Source organism: Sapajus apella, unplaced genomic scaffold (assembly GCF_009761245.1).
Source record: "Sapajus apella isolate SASKATOON/1434 unplaced genomic scaffold, GSC_monkey_1.0 scaffold7, whole genome shotgun sequence".
In the NCBI taxonomy this organism is placed as follows: domain Eukaryota; kingdom Metazoa; phylum Chordata; class Mammalia; order Primates; family Cebidae; genus Sapajus; species Sapajus apella.
Window position 1 is genome coordinate 17,574,874 of NW_022436947.1, and position 6,000 is coordinate 17,580,873.

General features: G+C 32.2%; 1 long non-coding RNA gene across 1 annotated transcript; it reads left to right on the plus strand.

The window, feature by feature from the left end:
- Positions 1–1,442: 1,442 nt before the first annotated feature.
- On the plus strand, positions 1,443–5,689 carry LOC116550248. The gene is made up of 2 exons (XR_004268298.1): positions 1,443–1,474; positions 5,324–5,689. It is a non-coding gene; the product is annotated as an uncharacterized LOC116550248 (long non-coding RNA).
- Positions 5,690–6,000: the final 311 nt, after the last annotated feature.

Consider the following 6,000-nt stretch of genomic DNA (forward strand, 5'->3'; position numbering starts at 1 on the left):
GATTCTCTTGCCTCAGTCTCCCAAGTAGTTAGGATTACAGGTGTGCACCACCACACTTGGTTAATTTTTATATTTTTAGTAGAGACAGGGTTTCATCATGTGGCCAGGCTGGTCTTGAACTCCTGACCTCAAGTGATCTGCCCGCCTTGGCCTCCCAAAGTGCTGAGATTACAGGCATGAGCCAACAAGCCCAGCCAATGGAGGATATGTTCTAAGACCCACAGTAGTGAGTGCCTGAAACCACGAGTAGTACAGAACTCTATGTATGCTGGGTTTTTTTTTTTCCCTATGCATACATACTTATGATAAAGTTTAATTTATAAATAAAGCACAGTTAACAATACTAATAATGAAGAACAATTATGACAACATGCCAGCATCAATATTCTTTGGGGCATCATTAAATAAAGTAAAGGTTACTTGAATGCAAACACTGTGATGCAATCATGATTGATCTGATAATCAGAAAAACCACTAATTACCAATAGGCTTGTGAAATATGCAGACTGAATATGCTGAACAAAGGGGTGATTTATTTTCCAAGTGGAACAGAACAGGATGACCCAAATTTCATCACACTACTCAGAATGGCAGGCAATTTAACTTATGAATTGTTTATTGCTAGGATTTTCCATTTAACATTTTTATTGGGGTAACAGGTAAAACTGTGTGTAAGAGGGATTATCTTTTAAGAACCTTCCTTTTTCTTCTAGTCTCTTATAATTCTTACTTCATACATATCTCAAATTGATAGTGCTAAGGCAAAGAGATTGTCACTATTCTTACTACCTTATTTAATACAAACTAAGCATAATAATAATCAGGACTTATAATAAAACTCTATATTGGCAAGATTTTGAATTATTGAAAAATCAGGATTGTACTCTATTCTTTCTGAAAAGAATTGATCTTTTCATGTGCATTTGTGTTTTGTTTCAATTTCTAAATGAAGTTGCTAATGCATAATTATATTTAATTAATATTGATTATTAAAAGAGCATTTTAACAGTATATACTATAGAAGAAATTATATGAATTTAATGAAGAAAACTTACCATACTAAATTCAAAAATTTCTTTTTCTCTCTTTCTTTCTTCTTCTCTCCCTTTTCTCTTTCTTTCTTTCTTTTTCTCTTTCTTTCTTTTTCTTTCTTTCTCTTCTTTCTTCTCTTTTCTTTTCTTGACAGGCTCTTCCTCTGTCACCTAGGCTGGGGTGCAGTGCCATGCTCTTCATTCACTGCAATCTCTGCCTCCCAGGTTCAAGCAATCCTTCCACCTCAGCCTCCCAAGCAGCTGGAACTACAGGCATGCACCACCACACCTGCCTAATTTTTTAAAAAATTTCTTTTGTAGAGATGGTGTTTCATCATGTTGTCCAGACTGGTTTCAAACTCCTCAGTTCAAACAATCTTCCCACCTTTCAAAGTGTTGTGATTACAGTCATGAGCCACTGTGCCCAGCCCAAAAATTTCAGTGTAAATCCATCCACTGTCTACCATTAAAAGATATCACCCTTGCCTCTTACGGATACAGATCTTTATATTTTATATTTCATATTTGAGCCATCTCAAATTTGTGATATCTGTGTATGTTAAGACAATTTCTAATGGTCTCATGATCTCCCCACAAAAATTTTTTTAATATAAAAGGTAAGTTTAATAACCCCTTCCAGAAGCTAGAAAAAATATAATTTATGCTAGATTTAGATTTATCTTTAGTAGAACAGTATAAGTACTGAGACAAAATATTCTGGACATTCCCAAAGTATTTACCAAATATTTGGTTTAGTTATGGCTTGATTTCAAGATTTAAAATGTAATTACCATTCAAATAAAGCAAAATTTTACATTTCCTTTATGTATACAGTAATATCAAAAGTTTTAAATCAGGTTGAGTTTTAAGGTTTTGTTAAGGTGTTTTTGTGTAGCTTGGAATGTCTGGGTAATTTTCCAGTCTTAAAGATATGGCCCATGCACCCACAGTGCAGGCAAATACTTTCTAATACATCATTATATAATGATGAAGGGGTTAATTTATCAACAGAATATAACAATTGTAATTATAAAACAACTAGAAAAAGAAAAACAAAATAACCCCAAAGTTAGTAGGAAGAAAGAAGGAAGGAAGGAAGGGAGAGAGAGAGAGAGAAAGAAAGAGAGAAAGGGCTGAGACCAGAGCAAAAATAAATGAAATAGAGGTAAGATAAACAATATAAAAGATCAAAAGTTGGCTTTCTGAAAAGATAAACAAAATTAAGGAAACATTATTTGGCCTAACTAAGGAAAAAAGAGAGAAGATTCAAATGAAATGAATAAAATAATAGATACAAAAATACAGAAATACAAGATTATAAGAAACTAATATGAATAATTAAACACTGACAAACTGTATAACCTAGAAAGAATAGATAAATGCTAGAAACCTACAACCTACCAAGACTGAACTATGAAGAAATAGAAAATGTGAACAGAGGGAAATGAGAAAGGAAATTAAATCGATAATCAAAAATCTTCCTACAAAGAGAAACCCAAACCTGGTGGCTTCACTGTTGAATTTTTTCAAACACTTGAAGAATTAATACCAATTCTACTCAAACTCTTGCAAAAAGTTGAAGAGGAGGGAATGCTTTCAAATTCATTTTACAAGGCCACCATTATCCTGATACCAAAGCTAGACAAGGACACTATAAGAAATAAAATTACAGGGCAATATCCCTGATAAACATAGATGCAAAAATCCTCTATACTAGCGAACCAAATTCAGCAGTGCATGAAAAGGATTATGTACCATGCTCAAGTGGGATTTATCTCTTGGATGCAAGGATAATTTAACATAAGTAAATCAATAAATATGACACACCACATTAACAGAATAAAGGATAAAATTTATGATCATCTCAATAGATGCAGAAAAAGCATTTGACACATATCATCTTTTGTTGAGATTAACATCAACTGATTAGGTATAGAAGGAATGTACCCCAACACAATAAAGGTCATATTTAACAAGCCTACAGTAAACATACAGGTGAAAAGCTGGAAGCATTTCCTCTAAAACTGGAACAAGACAAGGATGCCTTCTCTTACCACTTCTATCAATAGCCAGAGCAATTAGGAAACAGAAAGAAATAAAAGTCATCTAAATAGAAAAGGAAGACGTTAAATTATCTCTGCAGATGTCATAATACTATGTATTAAAAAACCTCAAAGACTTCACCAAAGAACTGTCAGAACTAATACCCAAATACAGTAAAGTTACAGGATATAAAATTAACCTATAAAAATTAGTAGCATTTCTATATACTAACAATGATGTATCAGAATAATAAATTTTAATAAATCCCATATACAATAGCTATAAAAATTAGATACTTGTGAGTAAATTTAACCAAGAAAATGAAAGGTGAGTACACTGAAAAACTATAAAACAATGATAAAAGACATTGAAAAAAGACACAAATAAATGGAATTTGGGAGAATTAACACTGTTCATACTACAAAGTGATCTACAGATTCAATCCAATGTTTACCAAAATTCCAATGACATTCTTCACATAAATGGGGGAAAAATCGTATAGAACCAAAAAAGACCTTAAATGGCTAAATCAATCTTGAGAAAGAGCAAAACTGTCAGCATCGCGGTTCCTGATTTCAAATTATAATACAAAGACAAAGATACAGTAATCAAAACAGTATAGTACTTGCATCAAAACAGAAACATCAACACAGAGAATATGGAGCCTAGAAATAAACCCATGCATGTATAATCAACAGATCTTTGACAAAGGTACTAAAAATACCCAATGAGGAAAGGATAGTCTTTCAATAAATCATGTTGGGAAAACTGGATATCCATATATTAAAGAATGAAATTCAATCCTTATCTGATACCATATACAAAACTAACTCAAAATAAATTAAAGACAAACTTAAGACTTCAAGCTGTAAAACTAATAGAAGAAAAACGAGGTTTGGCTGCGGGACATCTACTTGACAATGGACTTGGCAATAATTTTTTGGATATGACACCAAAAGGACAGGCAATAAAAGCAAATATAAACAAGTACAACCAAATTAAATTAAAAAGTTTATGCACAACAAAAGAAACAATCAACCAAAGAAAAGACAACCTAAGGGAGAAAATATTTACAAAACATATATCCAAAATACAGAAGGAACTTTTACAACTCAATACAGAAAAAACAAATAACCTGATTAAAAAACAGCCAAAGGACTGGAATAGACATTTTTCTAAAGAAGATATACAAGTGTCCAACAGGAATGAAAAGGTCCTCAACATCATTCATCCTTAGGGAAATCCAAATGAAAACCACAATGAGATATTATATCACACCTGTTAGGAAGGCTGTTGTCAAAGTCACAAGTTAACAAGTGTTGATGATGAAGTGGAGAAATAAAAAGTCTTGTACACACTTGGTAGGAAAGTAAATTGGTACAGCCATTATGGAAAACAGTATGGTTGTTCCTCAAAAAGTTTAAAATAAATTTACTATATGATTTAGCAACCCCACCACTTAGTATATATCTAAAGGAATTGAAATCAGTATCTCAGACATATTTGCACTTCCATATTCATTGCAGCAATATTCACAATAGGCAAAAGACACAATGGACACCTAAGTGTCCATAAGTAGATGAATGAATAAAGAAAATGTGATATATCTTTATCATGGAAGATTATTCAACCTTAAGAAATAAGAAATTCTGGTATTTGTGACAACATGAATCAAACAGAAGGACCTTATAGCAGGTGAAATAAGCCAGTCACAGAAACACAAATACTGCATCATATCACTTACATATGGAACCTAAAAACATTGAACTCATAGAAACAGAATTTCAGTTCTAAGATGAATACATTTTAGAGATCGAATGTACAGCATTGTAAATATAGTTAAGGATAATGTATTGTATACTTAAAGTTTGCTAAGAGAGTTTGCTTAAGTGTTCTCACCACACACACAGACACACACACATGCATACACACACACACAAATAGTAACTAAGTAAGGTGATGACTATGTTAATTAGCTTGGTTGTGATAATCATTTCTCAGTGTGTAAGTATATCAATCACATTGCCACATTAAGTACATACACGTTTTATTCATTAATCATACCTCAATAAAGCTGGAAAAAATGTAAAGCATAAACATAATAAGAAATCCAGGTCAAAGGGTGCTGATGTTAATCCAGCAATTTTATATATGAATTCCTATGTGTGATGTGTCAGTTTGGGGGGAAAAATCTTTACTCATAATTTTTCTTTTAAAAATATTTTGATTTCACTCATTATTTCTTTCAGGTGACTCTTAGAATCATCTAGTCAAAATGGAATTATTACTGGAAGTACACTAAGAAAAGATTCCTTTGGGAAGAATGAACATATTTTCAAAATTTTTACATCTCTAAAACATTGGCTCTTACTCACCCAGAAAAATATTAAGACATATTTATTCAAAACTTTTCTTTTGAACTAATGTAAAGTTTCATAATTTTACTGAAGTCTTGAATATTCCTGAGATATTTACTCCTTAATAGTTTATTATTTTTATTTCTTTGTGAATAGAAATGTTTCCCCTGGTATATTTGAATTGGTTATTCTGACACATTGAAAGCTAATACTGTGTATTTATTTTGAATCAACTGCCTTTTAGAATTTTTATTCATTCTAATGATTTTAGGTTGATTTTCTTGCATTCTGTACATTACAAAATGTGGTCATGTTGAGTGGTTGGAAACCTTATAGAAATATAACACTAATCTATTAACGGGGGAAAGATATATTATACTAGGAAACATTTAGAACAAGATGCTAGTATATAAACTCTAAGTGTGACTTCTATACAGCAGTTGTTCTTAGGTTTGACATGTATTGGAATCACCTGGGGAGCTTTAGAAAACTGTGATGTCCGGCCCCCTCCCTCAGACACGCTAATTTCTGGGCATCAGGACATTCAAACTCCTTCCTCCCTCCCTCCC